We start from the raw sequence: 27,179 nt of genomic DNA, 5'->3' as shown, positions 1-27,179 counted from the left end.
CTTCATGTTTTCAAGTCCAACAACCAACTACTTAAAAACTCATTTAACTTTTATGACACACCATCACTTTCTCAGAGTCAGATAACATACAGCTCTGAAAATCCATTCATCCACCCCAGTCATGCTTTACCCTTCTACTTCCTCATGTTTTTTCCTTACTCAATTCAGTATGTGTTCCACTGGGCAGGTAGCACCTACAGGCCAGGGCTTTCCTGCTAGAAGCCCTGACTTGACTACCACTGGTCCTGCCCATTGGTGTCTCAACCACTTTGTCTCCTCTTCAACCCCAAACTCTCCACAGCAGTCTCTATTGGTTCAGCTCAAAAGTCCCAGTGCCCTGCTGGGCTTTGTTTGAGACTTTAACATGCTCCTTTAATGTCACAGGACTGCGTAATCTGTGCACATCAAAAAAATTAAAAAACATGCTGTCATTCAAGCAGAAAACAAAAGATATTAATCATTTGGTATTATCACCACACAGCACGTGTGCGCATATGACTAAGACACGAGGGAGGAGAACCATATGCACCAAGCTATTTGCAATGCAGACCTGAAGAGGTTTTCCAAATTAGGTCACGGATGACAAGAGAATCAATAGAACACACATAGACCCAGATGCAGTATTGTCACATTCCTCTTTTTAACAGAGATGAGGTGATATAAGGACTACTTGGGTACAATTTACGCAATATGGGGTTTCATAAGACTGAGGTAACACTGATAACATTGTGAAGAAAAAAAACAATAGATTTTGTGAAGTTTATTTCAGTTCAGGAACTGGAGCTGCTCAATTGCCTTACTGACCAGGTGTCAGTAAAGAATCAGTAAAATCTGTTTCCATCTATGTACAGCTGATGTGTTGCCAATTTTTCCAGAAATAGACATTACTGAGGCTAGCTCTCTCTTCTTACCTTCCACTTGGATCATGGCAATCTGCTCTGAAGTTAGAAAATATTTGAAAAATTTAGCTAGCATAGAAGTAGGCAATATTTTAGAGGCAAACCATTTGGAAACAGCCATCTGTGCTGGAATGGTTGGAAAATTTAGAAAAAATGATACTTGTCTTTCTTTCACTAGTTCTACTCTTTTTTACCCTTTCTGCAGTGGACTTCTTTTCAGTATTAGTTGTGAAAAAAGGACAGCTTTGCAGTCAAATTTTGTGTGATAGCCTACACAATACCAATTCATTTGTATTGACCAGGGACCCTGGCATCCCTGAGTTACTTCAAGTCCCATTTTTTTCAGCTACCTCATCTCTTCTAATCTCTCCACTCTATTATCTCCCTTCTACCTATTTTTGTACTCTTTGCTTCCACCACCAAGACTACACAAGCAGCCAAAAAGTCAGTATGTTGGTTTAGGTGGGATACAACTGCCATCAAGGGCACCTTCACCAAAAATCTACTTAATTAAAAAAAACTTATTCTTATTCTGATAGAGTCTGGATTTTTTGACTGTCAGACAAAGCACAATCCTTCTTGCAGGTTTCTGAAGGAGACAACATTTAGCATTAGTTGGTTGCTTCTTATTTTAAATAAAACCAGGTATGGTGATAGCAACGATGTCTTTACTAAGCAGCAGACTATTTCTCTTCCTCACACATGTGCCACATGCCTTCCTATATTTTCTTTAAGCTAAAAAGGCATTTCTATGGAGTAGATCACTTATTTCAGTTAAAGACAACTGAGAACTCACAATTTGTAAAATTTTTAAATATTCAGCAGGTCAACAGACTGTATATGGTTACAAATATATCTCACCAGAAAAAAAAAAAGACACATTTACTGTTCCAGTACCTCTGTGTAAGTTTCTCACCAGCATCCAGTCTCCATAAGTGATTCTTTCCATTACACACGAGAAAAGAGAGTTCCTTGCATTTACAATTAAAGAAATTAAACTGTTACTTAATATATATGTTTGAATTACAAAAGTAAACAAGAATTTCTAAAATTCTAACTAAAAGCACATACATTTTCATGGTAATTTCATGTTGCTGGAAGCCTTTCTTTTCCTGTTCTTACTAGAAGCTTCCTACTAGAGATGGCTTAAGTAGCAAATAAATTATAACCTTCAAATGGTAAATATCCATTTTATTTCAAAAGATGATAAATTACTCCTAAATTATCCATTTATATTGTATCTTCCACTCCCTTCTTCTGAAATATTTAAACAAACATTAGAAAATCACATTTGTAGTATCAGTGGAAGCTCAGAAAGCTGTTAGGTCAATGTATATACACTCTGTTCACTGACCTAAATTATAAGAGACTAACTTCAAAACCACTGACTGAAAACTAATCTTAAACACTGAGTAAGTGTAACAGATCCTGTAACTTTCCTCTAGAAGAAATGCATTAGAGATGCACTAGGAAAAAAGGTCACAAAAAAACACCAAAAAAAACACAAAATCAAAAAAAAAAACAACCCTAACCCACCTCCCTCCCGCCCCAAAAAGAAAAAATAAAACAGCAAAACAGCCAAGCCAGAACCATTAGGTGTCACATTAACTCAGACATGAATTTCTTTTTTGCCGGCCAATACAGCAAGTCCTCCCCAATTCCCTGTATTATAGAAGCACAAAGCCAGCAACCCCAGAGTAATCTGGCACACAGCAACACCACAGTGGGTCAGCTCTCTCAGAGAAATGGGTTCTGTGGTTCAGCTTCCAACGTGGTATCAAACAAATTCCTTCTGCTCATTACCTGACACAGACATGCTTTGGCAAATACAGAGAAAAAAGACCTGGCCCACTTGAATCCAGGGGCCCTTCCCCAAATGCTCACTTCCCAGCTGCATCCCACTACTTTGTGATGTCAAAAAGCAGTCTGTTGAGCACAGGACAACCCACTGTTTCCAGACACCAGAAAACCATCAGCCTTCCTCCTTGAACTGTGAAGTCTAAGAAGGAAGATAGAGTGTACTTCAGCCACATATTCAAGTCTCAAGACAATACAAAAATAAACATTTTTGCTTCCTGTTCCTAGGTACTGATGAAATGGAGAAACTGTTTTTCAGGAGCTGAGTCTGGTCTTTTTGACAAAAATTCCCTGTTGTCCCTTAATTCAGGTGACCTATTATCTTGTACAAGTGTAAAACCACTGGCCTACCCAAGAGCAGGATAATAGGAGCAGGTGTGACCCGTTCCTGAATCTGAACAACATCAATTCAGTCCAGGTGCCTCCAGGTAGTCACCTTTGCTAGCTAAAGAAATCTATCATTTCCTACCTTTGACTTCCTTCAAATAATTTCTTTGATATGGTCATTTGCTCTACAGCTTAAGTGCTTCATCCTGTAGTAGCCATTCATCTCCTGGATTTTAAATGGCTTTCCTACCTGAGTAAAAAGTTGTATTTATTTTACATTGAGCATTCCCAGAGCACTTCAAGTAGGAACAATATGGTAGGTCTGGATCTTCAGATAAAAATTAGCAAGTCATTCTGCCTTTAGCCTTGACTACAGTCCTTGCTTTAAGCCAAATTGAGGATGGCAACAACAATGCACAGCTAATGCCTTTGGCATGATCCCACATGAAAGCAGCATGACCTTGGGAGGTTCAAAGAAGAAGGAGCAAGGCAGGGTATTCTTCTCACAGCATGGTGATATATACATAGAAATTATCTACTCATCCTGCTCTGCTGCTGCAAATTAATGTAGCGCCAATTTCCTCACACTCCACTGCAGATAAATCTGGTTATCTTCCATGATTTTATTGGCAATATTATTGACATCTTAAAAATAATTATGGTTTGAATACACACATTTTGCACTAGTTCTGCTACTTTTCAGTCCTATCATGTATTCCTTCATTATATCAACACTGATTAAAAAGAAAAAAGAAAACCATGCCTAAAATAATTTGCAGTTCAACTCTCAGATAGACATGCATGAAACTAGCTGATATTTATGACACAGATCAGGAGTGATGGAGTGTCTATTTCTAACTTGTTTTTAAAGAATTCCACCTCTTCAAGAGAACTGTCCTCTTCCCTTTTGAGCATGGTTCTGTTTGTTCCTGCCTTACAGAACAGAGTACATCAAAGGAAAATAATAATGTATTTTGGCAGCTACAGCTAACAAAGAAAGCATCTACTTCAAGACTTGAGGAAAGCAAACTAAGGTTAATTTCATCATGTCCTAGCCAAGAAAACCTGCAGAGAGATATACTCAGAGTGAAAGCAAAGCTGGAAGCTTAGTCCACAAAATTCAATTACCAAAATTGTAAGGAAGTAAAACCCAAGTTCAAAAGAGGCTGTGGAATAGAAAGTGATTAATCTTCAGTGACTTTTTTCAGAGTCCTCACGAACAAATAATAAAAATAAAGTATTTTCTCTCTCATGTCTTACTTATCTGGATATAAAATGTATCAGGAGAGGGGATTGTCTCAAACTGCAAGGAAGTCTCTGCTTTGAGTGACACTGTGGCTCAAGAATAATTTCAGATACAGCAACTCAGGCTGCTTCTAAGAAATTGCAAGTGCCATCCCTAGAATCAAAGCTAAAATCAGTGGGATGATCCACGTGGTCTGGTTTCCATCTGCACTACAATGCATTTTAGCATTCAAATTGAGTCTTTCTTACAGTGTCAATGCACAGGGCACAGACCTGGGGCAGAAGCTCTTCAAAGCTCCACTCTCTCTAGCCACATGCCTTACTGCTTTGTATTTCAACAACTAATGACAACATGCACACAATTAAGCTGTCAGAAACATCCCCAAGAGCTCAGAGGCAATCTCAGCATAGAGGATTTTGTTCACTATGGACTGCTCTTTGCACCTTTCAAACAAGTACTCAAAATCCTTGAGCCTACTTTAGAGTAAGAACTGATTCACTTCTCCATTTTTTTCTGCTATTTTTATACCTGCATCTTCCTCTCAAAGCAGAAAAAAAAGCCAAATTAAGTAAATTCCTGTAAAAGGAAGTGATATTTTAAATTGCATGACTGCATTTAAACTCATAAATTGAGTGTCCATTGCCTAAAGAAGCAGAAAAAAATGTTTAACTTCAATAGCTATCCTAAATATGATTGAAAAGTGAATATGACTATTAAAATTATTATTCTCAGCAATAACCTTTTAGAGTAACTGAAGTAAGAATTATCTGAAGTCAGCAATATTTTTCAATGTATGAACTCAGGATTTCTTAAAATGCTGAGCATTCTTGCTAACTCTTCTGAAATTAACATGTGTTCTACCTGAACTGAAATGTATTATTTGCCTATGATTCTAATAGAGAAAAAAAAAATCTATTGTCAAGTAAAATTGTGAAAGTAGCTACACTTATCTAGTTATTGCTAAACAATAAGTAGCAGAAAATATTTTAGAAAAGTTTAGAATCTGTGTCTTTAACACTTTACATCTCATGAAACAATGAAAGTGGAGTGTATTTAATTTTTACCTGAAAATTCATACACCACCACCTTACAAAGATGAATATATAATGGATAAGACCTGCACAAGCTGGTTTAAACTGCAAACAGTCAAAGTCACTGAATCACTCTCCTGACCAACCTAATGTGTACAAAACTTCAGTGCACAAACTGCAGTTATTTTGAACACTGCATGTGGGCACAAGCAATAACCACCTGTTAAAGCACGGATGCTCCTACACGACATTTCAAAATACATTTTCTCCAGTACTGCCAGCAGTTATTTTTGGCACATGCTCTTATTTTGTAAACCCTTCCTCCTCTACTACCTCCACTATTATCTTCACCTAGCATTTTCCTTCTGCTCTGAAACTACACTTTGAACACAGACAGAAGCAAAATCCAGAGTCTTTCTGAGAATTAAAGAGGCATGCTGTGACTGTAGCTACAGCCATGCAAATCCAGGATTTGGAGCTCCTATGAATTTGCCCGATATGAGGGGTAAGAAATTGCTTAAGTCTGAACCAAAGGGACTACACTGATAGAACAATTGAGGAGGAGTCTAAATAAAATACAACAAACAATTTGCATTTAAAAGAACAATGGTAATTTGCATTTAAAAGAACAATGATCAACATTTGGTAAACATATTTTTGCAATGTAATTATGTTCAATTTCATTCAGGAAAAAAAATCCACTTGAAACTATTTTATTTACTAACAAGATTCTTAGAAAAAAAATCAATTTTATAAAGTGTACTTAGAAAGATTTAAATAGGAAAAAAGATCAGGCCATTTGCCTTCACATACCATTTGATCAGATAGCATGTAATAGAGGTGACAAAGCCCTTTGAATTTTCCCCCATGACTTGAATTTCAGCTAATTTTCTTATGCAAATAAGGGCTAACTAGTTACTTTTAAAATCCTATCTCTTTTGACTACAAAAACTAAATAGATTATTCGTAGTTCTCAAGTTTAAGTAGTTTTGAGTGTATTCTCATCTCAGTGCACAGACAGCTATGCATAAGCCTTTCATTAAGGATAAACCGCCTCTCATTGAAATGAGAATATGCCCCTAAGGGTTTCTGAATTAAATTCATGTTTCGTTATTCACCCAAATTATTTTACATTTTCATAGCACATTAACATAGTCTCTGTAACTTCCTTGTAGAGGCAGATATACTCCTCATAATCTGCACTAGGATACGAAAACACACAAGGCTGTGCAGTCTTAGCACATCTGTTAAAAGGTGGTAGTTGGAAGACAGTTGGCATTTGGTAAGACAGTTTTGCTATGTGTCAAAACCTCTGTCAGCACTCAAGGATTGTCTGCTATTTGTCAGGACTTTTCTGGGCTTTTTTAAATACAGCTTAAGGTACGTTTTTTGCCAGTCAGAAGATAGGCAAGCAGTTCTGTTTGACAGAATAAATGGAATATCTGATAATCAGGCTAAAGGGAGACAGAAAGAGTACATAAGCTCAGTTCAGCTCTCATTAATCCAAAGCTTCTCTGTGTTTTGCAGCAGGGTCCAGCATATACCAAGAAATATATATTATCTAGATCCTGACCTTTACATGGATTTTTTTTTAAAGTATCTATGTAACCAATTTGTCAGTTTGTGCTACATTTCCCCTTTACCTCTATCCACACAACAGATACTTGTCTATCAGCCTTCATCTACGAACTCTATGAACTCTAAACTTTTTGGTTTAAAGCTATTTCCAATTTTTCCTTGGATCACTCTCAACTCAATTAGAAATCAATCAAGTAATTGACAAATCAATACATGCTTGAAGTCAAGACCTCACATACTTTTTTTCACCCTTAAACCTTAATAATGAGCAAATAAAAATTACATGCATGCCAATGAAATGTAGGAGACATGAAAAAGAGCAAACTTTCTGTGTTTTGAAAACCCATGTGCCTCTGAGGCTAATAGGAAGAGAGAAAAGTAATAATTTTAATGTTTGTCTTGGTGCTTATATTTTTCCCTTTCCCATATTTCTACAATTCATGTTATTGCTATAGTATCCATTAGGGAGAAATTTGCTGAACAACTTTTTCAGATGTGTCTAAGCAATTTATTTCTTTAAAACTTCCTCAGAATAACAGAAGTATTTTAAAACAAAGTACTTTATATATTTTTTTACTGTATATTTAATATATCCTGGTTTGAAAAACAAAGTCTATAAAGCAGTGGCCAGAAATTGATCTTTAACTCAAAACAAATGTAAAAAAAATTAATTTGATCCCATCTGTAGATTAATACACATTCTGTTTTGGCTATGAAGGGCTTGGATCTAGGGGTTGCATAGGTTCATATTCACTTGGGATGTGACCCTGTGCTGAACACCTCATGGTACATTCCAAAAATTCTCAGTTCTCACAAACATCAGCAAGAAACAAAGTCTCTCAACCCCCAGTACAGGTCTCCCCTAAGCATAGTACTTTAGACTGCTAACAGAACAGTTTCTTTCCAAAGACTCTTTCTAAACCAGTGTTTATCCTTTATCATGTGTTTTGGTTTAGAAAACCTACATAATTAACACAATTGTACAATTTCACAAAGGAAATTTAATCCTTCATCTACATTGCTTCTCACTTTAAATGCTAGACACTCCAGGATTTACTGAGATATCTTTCATATAGCCAAGCCCCTAGCTAAGTGGGAGAAAATGCTACTTAGAGGATAATTGGATATTAATCTGGTTTAGAAGTCATTATCTTCTGCAGGATTAACATTTATTTAAAAAATCTAAAAATATTCATAAAGCAGGAAAACAAAACTTATAGTAGACTGAAAAAACTTCCTGCCTTAAATTGCGGTAATTTGGGCACTTCAAATTCAAACAAAATGACAAAAAAAAAAGGTCTATAGGACCACTAATTACTTGCAACTGCCTCTTAAAAGCTTCACACAAATTTTAATAAAATACAAAACTTACAAAAATAAAGCTATATATGTCAACAATTCTTTATTGCTCATATTAGCTTATACTTCATACTCATTACAAAATAGAAGAACCAAAGTAATATTGAACCCAGTGGTTTTCCTTGGCCACCATTTTTTTTTTTCTAGGACAGAGTGAAAACAGTTTTTCTAAGTCACAAAAAGGATTTGGTTATATACCTTCTGTTAAATTAATAGGTAAACCAGAAAAATGTTAGTATTTAATGCCTGAGATAAAAATTACTGTATTTATCAGGACACACTCTCTTACTTTTGATTTCAATCTATTTTGCATACAGAATGATTGCATCCCTCATGGAGTTTCAGTAAGCATTCCAACATATTTTTTCAGGATATGCAGAGAATATTATTCAACAAACATGCTCACTCAGACCGGAATTTGGTTCTGGAGCACAGTGAGTCAAAAGCTCTTAGACACTCTCCAGAAACACTGAGCAGGCAGGACAAGGGGATGAGAAACACTTGTGCATCATGTCAGCAGTAACAGTGTGCACTGGACTAACATGACTCAGAAGGATGCATTACGCACCAAAATGTTTCAGAGTTCATATTCTGTCAGGACCGTTACTCAGCTGCAGAAAAATGTTCTTTTCCAACAGAAAGTTTTCTGCCTTTGGTCTCAGCTCAGAGATTTCCCCGCATATTTTCTAATCTGATTCCCTCCAGACACTTTTAAGCAAAAAACTATTTTAAGCAGAGAATTAAAACATACAATCCAAAATATTCCCCAAATTCAAATGAGTTGGTTTCTAATATTGGGTGTTATCCAAAAGGCTTATTCTGACTGATTTCTGCTATTCACCAAGGTGTGAAAAATGCACAAATAGGAGCACTAAGGCAGCAAGGGAGCTGACAGCCACTAAAGACAGCAGCAGTATCAGTGTCAGTGTCTTTGCTTCATCAATGGGAGGCTCTTAAAATGGAAGGCTACAGTACTGACTACTGCATTTACGCATTATTATAAGAAAGTCAAGCAAATCTGCACCTCAGTGGCAGTGCTTAAAATTAGAGTGATAAAACAGATGTGAAAATGAGATGAGAAAAGACAGGCACTACTTTAACCACACAAGATATTTATTTTGAAATCCCAAGGGGTAGGAGGAATGTTCACAGTATGGCATAAAAACTTTAGGCAAAAGGGGGTCTCCAATGTGTATTTTACACCCACATTTAAGTGAAATCTACAGCTTTTCTGCCTGTGGATGAAGAAAAGTATACATCACACTTCAAGCTTGCTGAGCACATGCTGTGCAGGCCAGATTCTTCTGGAACAAACAGACATTAAAATATAAATCCCTGCATGCTGCCCTGAAGTAAGAAAGTTAAGAATTTGGATCACCAAGATAAATTGACAATATTATGACTCCATAGCAAGATTAATGTAGTAATATAATTGGACATAATTCCTATTGTCAGGACTGCTTTTAAAAGCCCTAGCAGCATTGTTAAATTAGATCTGTCTAGCCACTAAACTTTACAGCACAGGAGCTACTGAAGCTTTAGGTAAATAGGATGCATGCACACTTTATATGTTTATATAAAGTTAAAATCCTTGTAAGAATGCATCTACGAATCAAAAGGAACTCTGGATATGAGCTTGATGTCAGAGATTGTTTATATCTGTCATACTGGCAAGTTGTCCAAACCCTGTGCCATCAAATGTGTTTAACTGAGTTCTCCAAGGGAAGAAGCCATGTTGGTGAAGCTTTGGAAAGGATATCTAAAAATATATGAAGTCAGTGAATGTTTCAGGCACTTGGAAACTCTTAGCATTTATCAAAATAGCCTTCATGTTTAACACCACTCCCAGGGTCAGCCAAACCTGCAATAAGCAACCTCCCTCTGTCCACTATAACCAGACACGGACCTCTATACCAGATGGATATAACCCAATATTTCTTACAGTTCTTTGATGCTAAAAAAATTCAATTATTAAGTGATGAACATGAGCACGACAGCATAAATAATAGTAAAGCATGTATAAATATGAATTAAAAACACTGCTTCCCCCAAAATCACATACTTCTTTGGAATATGTTCTGAATCTCTAAAGCACACATGTTTTAGTTTGATGCATTTCATACACCAGCTTTCACAGCATGTTCTTATTTCCACTGCATCATGAATTTGCTTGAGGCTAGTGGTTCCCAAGGGAACTGACATTTTATTTTTATTTTTTCAGTAAGTTACTGAAAATGATATTGTCGTGAAGGAATTACATAGTTTATGCTCTAAATGCTTGGAAAAAGAAATAGAAGTAAAATAGAACTGTATCTTGCGTCTCTATTTTTTGTTTGTTTGTTTGATTGCATTCAATTATCTCATCTACTTCTCTTTTAGAGGCCTGCTTCAGTTAGTGGACAGGACTACACTCCATGTAGAAGCAGATTATGTCCCACGCAACTGAGCCATCCATACACATCTGTTCATCAAGGAATGCAAGTTACAAGTGCAATGACCAGGGATTTGAAGGACAGCAAAGCAATTTTTCCCATCAGGATCAATGTTATACAGGCAAGATGCGTGCAGGCTTCAAGCAAAACACACAATTTAAATGCATAGAGAAACATATGAGGCACAGAGGATGGAGAGGCAAGAGAAGACACATTGGGATTGTCAAATGAAGGAAATGATAGCTTTTCAGAACAGATCTCCATCCTGAAATATCTCAGCTCCTTCTTCTAGGACACTGACTTTTCCATTCTTTACCCTTGGGATGGCAAGCAGAATCTTGATTGAAGTAAGGCAAGCAGTGATGATGACAATGAAACGATTCAGAAGTAAGGAGCAAGAAAGCTCACAGTAACAGATTTACATCAGGTGCTTAGTTTCACAAGAAGCACCACCTGAGATTTTCGTGTGACCGATCTTATCTGAAAAGAGAGCTACCAAAATGCCAGCAATTCTAACTTGTATGTCCTTCTGAAGGCACAAAATGCCTTTCTTATTAAGAAAAGTGAAAATTGCTTCTTAGGAAAAATAATAAGTCAGCAATGCCTGAGATAAGCTGCCTCTGGCTCACTCCCTTGGAGAAGTATGGGATAGTATGATCAGCTGTAGGTACATGAGTAAACTCGGGTGTACTCTTGCTGTATCTCCCCAAGAAGAAAAGCATTGTTTTTCAAGAGGCATCTCTCAGCATGGCTCAGAAAGTCTATCTGTAACTAGAGGTGCAATGGTACAATGCCACGTTGCAGCTCCTAAGCAGGAGACGTTCTATAAAGAAGGAATACAGCCTGGAGAGGTTTTAATCTCATGCTTTTAAAGTAATCTTTTTTGTTTATATGGTGCCTTTCCCACAGATATTTTCCTGAGTCAAGAAGCTTGAAGATATATTGCAAAAAACATCACTCTGAACTCCACCTGTTGTTCTTACACATTAGCATGACCAACTCTAAGAGCCAGAACACTGGGACTAAATGAAATTTGTTCCTATGTTGTACTCCAATGTTAAATCAAAACTGAATTACAATAAAGCAAATTAAATATAGTAAAGAATGTTCATAATGGAAAAATGTTTTGATAGACAGGCACTGCAGATTGTGAAGGGAATACACGCAGGGTGTAGAGAGGCAGCTCATTAATGCAACAGAAATATTTGTTAAAGCTTGGTGTAGGTATAGATTCAATGGCTTTTAGGGGCAAATCTCATGGAATTCATCCAAACAAAACTCCAAGTGAAATGAATGAGTGTTTTCCCTAAAGACTGCAACATTTGGCCCTTAGAAATACAAAATAATACAAAATAAGCAGTTTGGATTATTTGAATCCAATAGTAAATTAATATACACAAATACCAAAAAGAAAAACACCCATTTGTTAGCTAATTAAAGCTAATACACTCCCAAAAGTCTATTTTATTCCTACATTTACTTATAAATTATACATTTAATGTATGAATATCGTAGTCTAGTTACTTAGAAACCCAGACTAAGCTTATAATAATAGCTACTGGCACAACCTAGTTAAACTGTTGATATTTCACTGCAGATACTGCAGTTCACAGTCTGTAAGTCAGGGATAAAATGTTGCATAAAACATCTCTAACTTGGTGAGTTTAGAAATGTAATAGAATTCAGGATCTAAAAACAGATGTTACAGAGACAAACCTTATGTAGGGATTTGAAACATCATACCTACAGACACTGAACTAAATTGGCTTAAATTGATCTCCTGAGTATGCTTTAAAATGAGACGGTTTCTCACATCACAGTCCCAAAAACAGATTCCACTGAAGAAGGAAGACTCCCACTGAGATCAAAGCAGACAAAAATTTAGCACAAGATTAATCCTAAAATTGAGGGTAGGATATATATGAAGTCGGTGTACTTTTATCACCAAAGTATGGCATCTCCAGATAACACATAATATTCAGAAGCTTGGTTTACGTAAACAGAGATTTCTCTCTCACACTGATCTTTCTGTTATTCTTCCCTCCCTCAGTCCATTCTGCCTCCTCTGAAGCATTACCTTCCTTCCTTTCTGCCCATTACAACAATTCAAGCTTGTTAATCTTTCATAAAATACTTCATTCCAGACAGATAGAAGATCAATTTTCTTATTTTAAACAATGATACAGGAGGGTATTCTCAAAAACCACAAGGTAATTCAGAAAGTAAAGAAAAACCTAGGAAACCACATAACATTTAAAAAAAAGTTTGGTTATACAAAAAAGGACATAAATTTCGCTCTTAACAAAGCTCTTGAGACTAAGAACTAACTCTGCAAAATCATGAATGTCTCCTGTATTGTAAGAAGTCTTTCCCAATGAGACTGGAAGAGGCTTCTAGGTTCACAAAGATTTCTCCCTTGTTATCACACACAACCACATCATATAAGTTCTTAGATAAACTTAGCAAATTTAATCTGAAAATCAATCTTGGACTGTTGCTCTAAAACCTCCTGTAATTGAAAGTAATATTTTTTTTCTGTTTTCCAGCCCATTACTATCCAGTTGTGGGTCATCTTGTGTATGTATCATCACTATCCTTTGACTCAAATAGTTGTTCCCTCCCTGGTGTTCAGTTCAGTTCCTTGAACACATATAGAGAGCCATTTTGTGACTTTCCAGGCTTAAGAAGAGCAGCCCTACAATATATTCTCCTTCTTTCATGTGTCCATTTCCAAAAGTGGACCTTATTTTGCCAATGGTTGATTAGATTTACACAGTTATTCATATGAAATTTAACCAGCAAGATTGTGCAATAAAATGTATTCTTTTGCCCCTTCCATGTCAAGCAAAAGATTCTCACCATGTAAGTAAAGCTCCGCTTCACAGCCATGAGGAATTGTATGGGGTCATAGAAATTTCATCAGCACAAATGGAAAAGGTTGAAAAGGGTCATAGGTCTTGAGAAGAGTGAAGATCATAGAATCATAGAATGGTTTGGGTTAGACGTGACCTTCAAAGCAATCATTCGGTTCCAACCCTCCTGCTCTAGACAGGGACACCTCCCACTAGACCAGGCTGCTCAAAGCCCCATCCAATCTGACCTTGAACACTTTCAGGGATGGTAAACCCACAGCTTCTCCAGGGAACCTGCCCCAGTGCCTCACCATTCTCATAGGAAATAATTTCTTCCTATTATCTAATCAAAACCCACTCCCTTTCAGTTTGAAGCCATTCCCTTGTCCTGTCAGTACATCTCCTTGTAAAAAGGCCCTCTCTGAAATTTTTTTAGGCCCCCAGTACTTCCACTACTGGAACACTGCTCTAAGTTCTCAACAGAGTATTTTGTTCTCCAGGCTGAAAAACCCCAGCTCTCTCAGCCTGTCCTCCTCCAGCCCTCTGATCATCTTCAGTGACAACAATCACCAAGACTAGAGGAAAGCTGCAGAGTCTGGTGACCTCTGGGAGAAGGACTATTGGCAGGAATGTAGAGATTTCCCTGGCAAGAAGGAAGAACCAAGCACATGAAGTATAGGCTTGGGGTCTGAGAAGAGGGGGCAGAAGGTTCGTCTTTACAGGTGTCACTGGAGCCTACACATCTGCTTCATCCCTGTCCACTCAGGCAAAAACCCTACTTTCCTCCTTAGAGCATCCCCCTCCCTTCAGCAGCAGCGGCTTGTCAGTCTGACTCATCCCAGCCTCAACTCCCTGTGCCTTCTGGGCTGGTGATGTGAGAGCAGGCAGCTCTGGGACAGGTGACTTGGATGCAAACAGAGCACAGAGTCATGGCACTGGCCAGCCTTCAGTGCAAGCAGAGCAGCACACTCCACCTCTGCCAGCAGGCTGGCTTCCCAGGCACACATCATGCTCGGTCTGCATCTGAGGAAATCTCTGTCCTGCCATGTTCTGTGTTACAATTGCCCTTTGCCTACCTTCAAGGCAAATTATTATCATTATTATGAGCCTTTGCAGTCACCCTGTACTCAGCCGGTTACCCAGATTTCTCTCGCAAACAATGAATTCCCAAATCAAAAGAAATAATCTGAGTAAGTCCTCAAGCACTAGCATGCTTGCACACTGATCTCTTGCACACCGTAAAGCTGAACTTCACATTTCTGCAGATCTAGTCCTCCTCTGAACTCTAGCTATCTCCAAAACATTGACTTATTCCTTAGCATACTCCTACACTTTATGCCAGGGTTGACAATGAAATACTAAGTCACAACAAATCTGAAGACCTAACTTTGATGAATGCAAATTCCTCCAGTCCAGTACTGCTCCTTTCACCACAGTGGTATCTCCCTTGCCCAATATCTTGTCCATCTCAGTTCTTTGCTCTTCATGTTTCATAAGTTCTCCTGTGGCACTGCAAGTGCTTTATTTAAGCTCATCTTGATATCTGCCGTATTTTCATGCATTAAACACTCTTCACTAATTTTTTTTTTTTTTGAAGCTAGAGCTTGTTTAACAACACCTGCTTCTTCCATGTCCATATAAAATTCCATGCAACTTTTTACTGACCTCCACATTTCTGACTTTTTTCTCCAACAATGTTTTTATCTAGGTATTTACCAATGTTAAAACAAAATAAAGGTCTTGCCACTGCACATAATATGTAAGTGAAGGGGAAAATTATGGGCAACTATTCCATACTTCCCATATCAGTTCAACTGGTGGACATTAACACATGTCCTGCAGTGTCCTGCAGTCACTAAGTGCCTGTTATGCCTCACCTTTGCTCTCATAGTCAGCTGTATCACCCTTACCAACAGAAGAAATATGGTTAATGCACCTTTCAGTCTACACCTAAATGCCTATAATGAAATTGCTGTTTAATCTTCCCTTGGCATATATTATTATTTTTTTTCTGTTCCTTTGGCTGAAAAACTGTTAAAGCATCTCCTACTATATGCAACTAACCCCTGCTTTTAGCAGTTTCTATTCTTTTAATAGATTTATTTTTTGATTAGCCTAGAAAGAATGGAACAGACAGACTCCCTAATCCTAAATAATTTCTGGAGAATGACCATTTTGTCCAGCTAAATGAGGAAACACCATCTTTTTTCCTTGGCCACTACTTTCAGATGGGTTCTTCCATGATAAAGGTAATAGTGTTCCCCTCCCTCTCAAAAAATCCTGAGTTTATTTGTTCAGCAACTTCTCTATGTACTTTTCCCAGTTCTTCTAAATATCCTGTTTTGAAACTGAAGATGTGAAACATAATGCTAATACACTTTCATTTATGTTACTATTTAAATCTAAATGAATGAGCTTGTGAACACTCAATTCAAATAGGTTTTTACAACTTTATTTTAAAATAAAATTATTTTTCTAGTAATGACAACTTGCCAACTACAGAGCAAAGCATTTAAGGCTATCATACTGACAACAGTATGATAGTATGATCTCTCCATTCTCTACCTCTGAATTTCTGTGAGTGAGTTTTATCTTTGCTCATAACACTATAGAGATCTCAACCCACACTGAATTCTGTCTCTGGAGTTTCCAGGTAGGTCTCTCTTCATAACCAGCACTGTTTCTTTTATCGCTTCTCCCCAAAGATTTTGATCTAACAGCTTCTTTTACTTACACTACATTTTCTTCCAAGTCCATGGCATGACTAATTAATCATTTTAGGAGCTGCCAGTATATTTAATGGAGGTACTGTATATTATTTCTGTGGGCAAAAAGAAAATATACCCTTGTAAAAGACTATAGATGTAATATATAGCAGAATTTGTGTTATGGTTCAGACAACTGAAAGTATTGACATGGACCCTAAGAATAAAAATAAATTACACATGCACTCCAGAATCCCATAAGATGTTTCTTCACATTAAATAAGGAGGGCACAATTGACCTCCTAACTTCATTTATCCATGTTACATTGTTTCTCAACATTTCTTTATGCTTTCAAACTAAACACCCATCCAAGACCTTGAAGAGGTTTTATATAGTGCACCAGTGTATCTATAAACTACTGATATTTTTAAGGGAACCAGAATAAAATGCTAATTATTATTATTATGATACATGTAAAACTGGTATATGGAAACTGGATGTAAATACATCTCTTATTTAGAATTAGTCAGAGGGACAAAGTAGAGACCATACACCTTATAAATCATTGTTATCATTCCTTCCTTCTGTACAAAAGAAATTATTGCTAAAGCAACACAGCTTTAAGGGGAATAATTTATCTTTTGCTACTTGTCAAAAAATTTTCTATGAAAATAGTCAGAAAATGTTACAGATCTGTGAAACAAGCAAATGAAAGGGAAAAAAACCCTAACACAAAAGCTGTACCTTCCTCAAAGAGGGACATTAACTTAAAACATAAACATTAGCTTCTATAGTATTTTGAAGTTATTCAAAAAGAGAAAATAAATAGAAGATGGTAAACAATAAACATGAGCAGAGAAGAGGAATTAGGAAATAAAAGTTAGGACATTCTGTTTCAGTAGGTTATGCTTTAGACATACTTCCTTTATTTATTTTTTTTTTTTTTCTTTTAGGATACATTTGTAGGTAGAGATGTCAAAACAAAAAAATTACTAGGGCAAGGAAAAATGCATTATTCTTGCTTTACTTCTCTTAGCTCACCTATATATTCAGTGAACTCATCACTTATTTCTTATAAAACTTTTAGATCTGCATGATTAAATCCTTCGGTGAAGTTACTGTGGTCTGTCACAAACTACTTAATATATTAAAGTATAAAACATAGTAGGAAATATCACACTTTAAGAAAACATTAACCATGGAATACTATTCTGGCTATTTCCCTCTTCAAAACAAATATGTGCTGTGATAAAAACAAAACAAAGCAAGTCCTATTACATGCTACAAAGTGGCTCTCTCTACAACTGTGCCACCAGGTGTTGTTGTTACAGACTGTTAGACCATTTGCTTTAATAGACACCATTTTCCATTTGTAACAATAACTAAAAAGATTAAGAGGAAAGTAAAATTTTAGTATAAGCATGATTTGTGAATTGACATGACAATTCACTTTTATTTTTTTAGGCCTCCTCAGAGGTCAACAACACTGAGATCAGGAACAATGTTAACTAATAAGATCAGACCTGCACATGACTTCATCTTGTTTAGCTTCTCAGAGGACAATAATAGGTTTCCCTGAGCCCATGCTATATCCAGTCTGATCACATATACACATTTAAGTCCAAGTTCCTGGGTTATTCACTAAGTTTTTGGGACTTCATTAACAAACCTCAAGTGAAATTTACTAGCTGTTCATCTGAGTCCTTCCAATAGCTCTACCATAGCTGTAACAGATCAAAATAGCTACCCCAAACCTGCCTATGAGAAATTCAGAGTACCCTGGGAGCTTGATCTGCAATACAGTTTATGAAAATTTTTGTTTGCAATACCCATTCAGAGAGAGACTTGCAGAAAATTAAACTTTTGGCACAAGCACTGATGGTGGGGGGAACTTTACACTCACTTTCCCACCTCTGTATTTTACTGATCAACAGGGTTTGCTTTTGCTTTAAGTAAATATTGAAGTGGATTGTTCTTCATCCAACACAATCTTCTCAGGTCAATACATTTTGACACACACGTCCCTTAATACATGAAGTCATAAGTGGTTATTACCCCAAAGGGAGTGGAGATTTCTGGTACAGCAGCTCTTAAAAACCTTTGGGGAGTTGTTGGTGTAGCATAAACCCATATTGAGCCAAATTCTGCTACATGAGGGAGGAAGCAAAACTTTGCCAACCTGCTAACAGTCTTTACAAGAGTTCTATTGCTTTACAGAGAATTGCAGTCTATTGCTTTATGGAGAATTTATCCAGAAAAATGGGTCCTCAAAGGAGACATCACCTGGCATTCATTAAGCAATACAGCTGTAATAGCATGAAGCACAGAAAAACTTTCAGGGAACTTGGTTAATTTTTATGAACCCCAATCAGACAGAAATGCTGTGAAGTTTTGTGTAACAGGAGACTGGCTCTTACTGAAGTGATATAGGGACGTAAATTTGGTTTTATACCTCAAAGTCCTAGCATGCAAGGATATTACTGAAGACCTAGTTTTATACTAATCAAAGAAGTATGCAACTTTCCTTCTACCTCTTAATTGTAGGACACCTGAGAGAAGAAAACATTAATGACATGATTGTCTTGCTGCCCTCCATGGAGAGCACATGACCACCCCGAGAGGTGTCATTCATATGTGAAAATATCTGTACAATGTATTTTGTTGTGGTCAGCAAGATTTTTAGGAAGATAAAATATATTCTAAATATTAGCCTAAATAATCCAAGAAGGTAAGGTTCAGTGAGTACAGTCTGACGTTAATTAATCACCTATACTGATTATTAAATAGATTGGTCTTTTGTCTGACTATATAAATGCATACCTATAACATAATTTGTTTGATTTGGGAATTTTTACTCACTTATAATTTCACACAATAGGGATATTAAAGGGCAAAACTGGTTTTCTACAAGAAGTTAACAATATCAATCAGTCTTTGGAGGTGGCACTCCAATGACATGAATATTAACTACAAATAGAGAAAATCTACAGATAGTGTGGAAAATATCAAAGAAAACAGAATTTGGCCTCCATTCTTGCCCCCTCTAATGTACAAAAGAGATGAAACTCTTAAGTTAGCTTTGAGCACCACCACAGAAACACATGGAGTTGCATGAGCATTCAATTCAGTTTTGTGATTCAACATAATCCCAAAATATCCAGAGGCCTGCAGATATTGAGACAGCATTTGTCTATCTGTATGTGGGTTTTGTAACTTTTATTTTTATATATATATATATATATATATATATATATATATATATATATATATGCAAAATTCGCAGCATAAACTGAAGTTACAAAATTTGCATAATTCACTTTGCTCACGACAAAATTTCAGGTCATCGAACAAGGAGTGAGTTTACAGGATCACTAAAATCAGATAAAAGTCATGGAGTTTACTTATTGCATTTGCATTATGAGTGGCATACTATTGTCCTTATTATAAAATCATGACTTATTTGTATATCTGTATGCAATCTGAGCCCAGGGCTGCCTCCCCAAATGAGCAGCATATCTGAGACCAGCTCCCATCCTGACATTTCATCCACTAATTCACAAGATAAATTGAACTTCTCTTGCTAGCTCTGAGGAAAAGATCTGTCAGGAGTATGCCTCAGGAGCGTAAGAAACTTAAATCTTTGTACTTTCGAAAGGAAAGAACTAATGAGCTTCCGGCTATCAAATGCAATGGTCCCAGTGCAGCACCCTCTGGCCACAGTGGCCCACAATAAAAGACATGTTGTTCTGGTGGGCTTTAACCCAGGCCACAGCTTCCAACACAACTCCACATTACCAAGTCTAAAAAGTCACCGGATACAAACCACATCAACAACACAAAAATGGTTTCCAACAGTCAAATGCTTTATATAAGAACAGTCCTGTCAAATATTTGACAACATGCATTTGTAGGAAAAAATACCACTTTTTTCTTGATTTGATTCTGCATGCAGTAGATACAAACCCCAAGTCACTATCCTTCTTAAAGCATTCTTGAAAAAAGGTCTACAGGAACAATTGTGAGACATAAACATTTCAAATGGAAGAAAAGTTGGAATCCATTGAATTTCAACGCATCTTTCAAGTTTCCATATATATCAGTTTTTCCTCAAGACTTATCATTACACAGTTACTGTAATAAACCATTTTCCTATACTAGTTCCAAATGCATTTTTTCCATCTTATAATTTGCCTAAAAAGGATCTGAAAATAGGTCATAATTTCCATGCAGTTGCTTAACATGCAGGAATTTCTACCCAATATTTTTGCAAAAGTCTTTTGTAACTATATGAAGGACACAGAAGTATTAAATATTCAAAGTTTATTCTGATGTAAAATGAACAGACTTAACTTATTTATGGTCCTTAACAAGATGTGATTATGAAAGAACAATAGTTTCAATGCCACAAGGAACCACCAAAATTATCACAAAGGTACTTGATTTGGGTCTGTTTGAAACCCATGTTAGGATCTGTCAAATTACATTAAATTTATGTTATTTGCTGAAGCTTAAAATCCATCTATTATCAGCAAGAGCGTAGTTTAATCCTCTATAAAACCAGTTTATAAGCAAATAATGCTGTTAAAATATGTAGCATTGTAACATCAAGGAAAACAAGCAATGCTGACTTTCCTCTGTTGCAATGTGCCACACCCACAGTTAATAAAAACAGCCTCTGAGCTCTTTCTGAAACAAGATGCTGCTGTAAGACACTCAAATAAATGACACATCAAAAAGCCGTAATTAACTGGACAAGAACTGGTTCTTCTTTGGAACAGCTATTTCAGTTGTATTAGGTACATTTAATGGGTTATCTGCCACAGGAGAAAGAGACCCATAATCTCTCCTGTACCACAGAACACACAAATCCAAGTAAAGCCTAAAGAAAAAGACATAATTAAATACTTTCTCTGAGGGACAGCAACACCTCCTGAATTGTCAGCTGAGCAGGAGTATTCTTCCTCAAGCTATTGCTTCTATGATGCAGTACTAATGCAGAATAAAAGGATAAGCATTAAAAATATCCCTAAGCACAGTTTCCCACATACCACGTACAAGGTTCCAGAGCTTTTCAACTGAGAACATGGGAAATATTATTTTACAGATAGCACTAGTATTAGCTCAAGACACTGAAATACACAGGGTGTTTGGTGTCATCATTACCAGAGTATTTTAGTTGTGAATACGATTTGAGAAATATGGCGATACTGAAGATGAATAACATTTATATGGTGCAGATGGGAAAGAAAAGTGGGTTTAATATTAGCCATCGAATAAACTGTACTCTCTACCAAGAGGCCTCTAAAATGTGAGCAACATACATAATTTTTGTCCAAAGAATCACAGTGGAAAATAAAAGCAAAAAGAATTTAAAAAAATTACATTCTGTTTGTGTGAAAACAATCTCATTACTCATCCTATATAAAGAAGCTGATGTTAGATTACATTTGATTTCATTGCACTAAGGAGCACACATCTGATCAAATCAAGTTAATGAATGCTTCTGTTCAACTAGTAACAAAGATTAAAGGAGAACTTTAAATTGTTTAAAACCATTTCAAGCAGATTTCAAGTATATATCTACTACAACAAAACTACAGAAAATTAAATATTAAAAAAGACATTTTTAACTGAGAAAATAAGGAAATATATGAAGAGATGAAGCTACCAGCACAAACTTAAGATAACACTGTTTTAAGAACATGAGAGTTTTAGCAGGAATTAAAACAAAAAGATCATAATTTGGCATCAGAAAACTAAAAAATGGAGGCTATATCAGCTGATGATTAATATATTCACAATATTCAAGTCCAGTATACATCATAGCAAGGAGTTTAGCTGATTCCTTATCCTTTCGGGCACTGTTGCCGTTTCTCCAATAAAATTCCACAAAGAAACAGCAGTATTTAGTAAAGAGGGAATCCATTCATTGAACATTCTCTAGAATTACAAGTGCTCCTGTCACAAGGCCAGTTTACTTCCAATAATGTGGAAACCCCTGTGCAGTTTTCTGTTGGTATATCAAGGACTGTACATCTCTACATTGTACATCTCTAAAGCAAAACCTCTGTTGTCGGGAATACTTAATGGGATATAAAACTGAGCACATCAGTTGATTTCTAAGGTCACATTCACCTGCCTAACAGTGCTTTTCCAAACAGCTATGTCATCTTTTCCACAAACAATCCTAATTAATTGCTTTTGCATTAGGATCACAATTTCTCGGCTCACTGCCATGAGAAGTTTTTTTCTGAAAAGTCCTGGTAACTCCTGTTAGCAACAACTCAAAATTTCCCTTCTTGGCCAAGTTTCTCCTGCTCCTATGTCCATCAAAGCACTTTTCAGCTCTACCTCTGGATTCAAGTTTCCTGTGAGTCGTTAGAACCTTCCACTCCTGAACTACAGACTGTAGACTGTCCTTGAAAGCAGCTCCATACCAGCAACAGACTCTGCACAGTCCTGAGTCATCCATGATATCCTACTAACAAGTTCCTGGTAAAAAAATTTCCTCTAAGAACAGGGGGAAACCACCTTAGATGGCAATGGGCTGCATGTCTTCAGACCCAGCTACTGCCACAGACAGATTGGTCTTGGTTCAGATTTAATTATTTAACTAATTTTATTCAAATATAAAATGTGAAATAATCTGAGTTACAAATGAACTGAAAATGCCTGAGTTGTTCAGAGTTGTTAAACTTTTTTAGAAGGGCAGCTGAGATACATCTGAGCATATGAGTTTTAAAAAAAAGTTTTGTTGAAGTTAAATTCTTAAAAATATCTCACTGAACAGGTATCGCTCCCATTTTTAAAAATAGGGCAACAGGGTTATTCTGGCTTGAAAGCAATAAAACTTACAAAAAGGTGGCCTTAGAAATCTGCTGTTTCATCTTATCCAATAGGAGTACATTGGAAATTGAAATAAAACTCGTCTGTGTACCCCAGTCCCACAGAGCACGCCCCACCTGCAACAGTCATCGAACGAACACACCTGAATCTGCAGATGGGTAAGAGATTTTGTCATTCCTTATTGCTGCTCAGTGGAGCACAACTACATGAACGCTAAAAATGAGATTAAAATGCACTGTTTCCAGTGGTTTCTATCCTCCATCCATGCTTAATGGAAAGCATGACAGAGGTAGCATTCACCATTATGCAGAAAAAGGACGGCAAGAATCATGGTGTTCACAGAACTAACATGAGTCAAGATGAGGAGACAAAGTAGTCAGGCTAGGGGAGACAGATGAGACAGGGGCAGGGAGATATGCAGTCACTGAAGTGTATTTCATTCCAGAACTTGGAGTGGAGCCCAGGAAACCAAAGTCTCAACCCCTCCTATGCTGTCAGCTAGTATTTACAAAAGCTAATTGCAAAGCTCTTCTTACAGATTTGCAGCTGGACACAAAAAGGGCAACAGTCCTCTACAGTAACTCATTCCTTCACCATTCCAAAGTCAGACCACATTGTACTATAGTTCTTAACTTCTTGTGATCTAGTATCCCTACCATGAGACCATTAAAAAAAAAGTAGTTCTGTTAAGTTTAAAAGATACATTACTTAATATCATAAAAATGTTACAAGATTGAAAGTGTTGCAAAAAAAACCTTAATTTAATTCAGTGCAGAATGAACGAAATATTCAAATACTGCAATTGTTCCTATATACATTACAGCAGGCACACACAACTGGAGAATGTTTCTGTTCATTTGCAACCCTGGGTAATTACACATGGCCCATATAAACAAGTATGCCAGCATCAATTATGTTTCCTTTCTTCAACTATGAAAGAAAGCTTCAGCCAAATGTAAAGATTGCAATACGAAGAAAATAGTCTTCTGCTCTGGGCTGAATGGAAGACAATGCAAGGAGAAAAAAAGCAGAGTTGGGTCAGATGTGCATCCAGACAGTCCCTGTCTGCTGCTCCAGCATTCCGCTATGTGATTTGTAGTATCACATCCAGTTCTTTTTCCCCCATTCCCTCTTAATATGTCTCATATACCAGGATGCCCACAGTCAGCAATGAGTGCCAGAGCTGCTTTAAAAGGTGAAGAAGACTGTGAGGTTCACTGGGAAGCACTGTAAGCTCTCATCCCTCAGAGCTACATTGAATGTCACTGTCACCCTTAGGGAGATATGTGGTATTAACTCAGGGATTCTGAGTATTAATTGCATGCATCTCTACAAAACCCGTTACTGTAGGGAAATGTTTTGAACCTCCAGAATTCCAAAGATTTTCCACCATAGTTCTATGAAGTTGCTGTTATTTCCTGATTTGGATTTATTCACAGTTAGTAATCAGGATTTTCCTCACACATTACATTTCCTGAATAGTGAAGTTTCTCTCTGCAAGCTCAGTCTAGTGAATGTCAAAGCGTAGAACCCTGATGAAATGTTAAACAAAGCAAGAGATAGGCACTGACCCACAAAACAGACATGCAGCATCATTTAACAGGCTTACAGACAAAATGTATTTCTGAAATATTTCAGTGAGCATCTGCATAGAGCTGACTGTTGATGAGAACTAAAGCTGACAAAGGCATAAAAACATAAAAATGCATCCGTGATCTTACCCTGTATGTACTTAAAGTGACAGCCCATCATGGTATAATTATCATATATTACTAATGGAATATTAATCAAACATTCATTACTCTAATTAGAAAGCTTGATTTGAAAAGCAGCCTGACTTCTCACCTCTGAAACTGTAATTGACACACAAATGAATTTGATAGTCTTGACAACTATGAATCCTTAGTGGGAGAAATAATGTCTTTATCTTCCAACATTTAGCTTAACTGCCAGTTTCCATCCTCTGTATGTAAAATTCAAGTCAGCTTAGATGATCTCATGCACTACTTTGACCTCTATTAAGTACTACACATATATCTAACATGAGACAGAGATAAAACCTAGGCTATGTGCAGGTTTACCAAGTGGGGATTAAGTTTTTCTTTGAAAGAAACCTGGAATATCTGAAGAAGGATTTCAGTTATCCATGCACATTCACACTTTCAAACTTATATAGCCTTTTTTTGTCCCTTCAAAAGTGTCATTTTTGTGCACATACAAATGTCTAAACCCCCACAAATATTAATCACATACAAAAGAGACCTAGTAGCAGTATAAAGTCTGCCTTTCAAACGACTCATGTGGAAAAGCAAAGCATTTAGGAGATAAGATTCTGAAGTGCCAATATCCCAGCAGGTCTCAAAATTAAAAAAAAAAATATGTGATCTTTGTGCTCATGTATTGACACAATCCAATGCCTGCTTTGCTGGATTATGGACAGGGTTCTCTTTACACATCTTGCTGAAGGTTGAAACCTGGAGCCAGTTAAGTCTGCTTGTCATTTCAAAGCGTGTTCTGATTTTGCCCAATCTAAGATCATAGAATATCTCAAGCTGGAAGGGACCAATAAAGATCATGAAGACAAACTCCCTGCAGGACTACCTAAAACTAAACCCTAAGAGCTTTGTCCACAAGATCCTTGAACTCTGACAAGCACAAAAGATACCACCCTGCCAGAAAAAAGCTTGCAATAATTTTTGACCTTACGGGATAGTTGGAAAGGTTATTATAAATTGAAATTCAGACTGTTGAACAAATACAAAGGAGAATTAATTATAATTTAGAACTACAAGCGTATTTTAATCTGTCTTGACTTCATCTACTAGGTAATTATTTAGGGAATATGCAGCATGTTACAATTTGTTCAGGACCATAATGTTTTTTTCAATGTTCTGTTTCCAAATTACTGTGCTATTTTCACTTGTATTACCAGATATGGCCAGAAAGTAGAAAAAGTATCTGAAACAGGAAATGCATTTGAAACTGATGTTATAAATAAAAGTGTAAATATTTGCAAATATAAAAGCATAAGTTTAAATTGTTTAATCTTTGTCCTTGGTTATACATCTTCATCATGTTATAAAATGAATTCAAATTATGTGTTCACTTGCCACAAAGCGTGCAAGGAAAACTCTGAAATTATCTGTACCACTTCAGTGTGATGTGATTTTCTGTTATGTAAAACAATTTTCCTATGAACTCATTTCTCCTTGCTGAACTCAGACTCATTACTGCCAAATAAATAATGACAATGTTGTTACTGCAACAGGGATGACAATATTGTATAGGTCACTGAGGAGGAGACAGAGAACACATCTCATGTATTACTGTGTCCTGGCCACAAAGGATTTGCCAGTTGTGATATGCATTAAGACATTTCATACACACATTCTGCTCTTGCTTTACTCATGGACTATTCTGAGGCTTCATGTGCTATGTGCTATTTTAGGACCTTAGGGTCCTAAAATTCAAATTCATTCCTTAATTGGCTAAGGAAACTATTGTTAAGTGAAGACCTTGGAGTTTTCTGTTGGTTTGTTTTGGGTTTTTTTGTTTGTCTGTCTTTTCTTCCCTTCAGTTGCTGTATGTTCCACTATCCAGATATTTAACTTCTACCCCTCTCTTCCTCAACAAAACCCAAACAGTCCAGAGTGAGGCAAATTTTAAAAATCTTCAAATAGTAGATGCTGAAAAAAAGAAATTACATAAGAAACACAGGTCTTCATTTGGCTTTATGTTACTCACATTTCCACCTACTTGAATCTAGCATTAAGTCAAATCCATTCCTGCTTTCATCCCACTTACCTCCCTGTAAACACAACAGTCACAAACCCAGTTTTCTGCACTTTGCATTGACTGAAATAAACTCTACTGAAAATACATTTCTGTTTTGTATTGATGCTATACAGTAGATGCATAAAGAGGAACGAGATCTGGTCATCTGGTCTATTTAGATAAAATACAGAGTTTTGAGGGTATTTTTCCCAATGTTTTTTGTTCAGTATATATTTTGTTTAATTACACCTTTATCAGCACAAGCAGAATTA

The 27,179-nt window shown here is 36.6% G+C and overlaps 1 protein-coding gene across 3 annotated transcripts in view; it reads right to left on the bottom strand.

Annotated features, from left to right (window-relative positions):
* The window catches only part of DLGAP1 (DLG associated protein 1), a 399,684-nt gene that overhangs the window by 362,217 nt on the left and 10,288 nt on the right, over positions 1 to 27,179 (bottom strand). The window lies entirely within an intron of this gene.

This window comes from Vidua chalybeata, chromosome 1, assembly GCF_026979565.1.
Source record: "Vidua chalybeata isolate OUT-0048 chromosome 1, bVidCha1 merged haplotype, whole genome shotgun sequence".
Classification (NCBI taxonomy): domain Eukaryota; kingdom Metazoa; phylum Chordata; class Aves; order Passeriformes; family Viduidae; genus Vidua; species Vidua chalybeata.
This window is presented reverse-complemented; position numbering and strand designations above follow the sequence as displayed.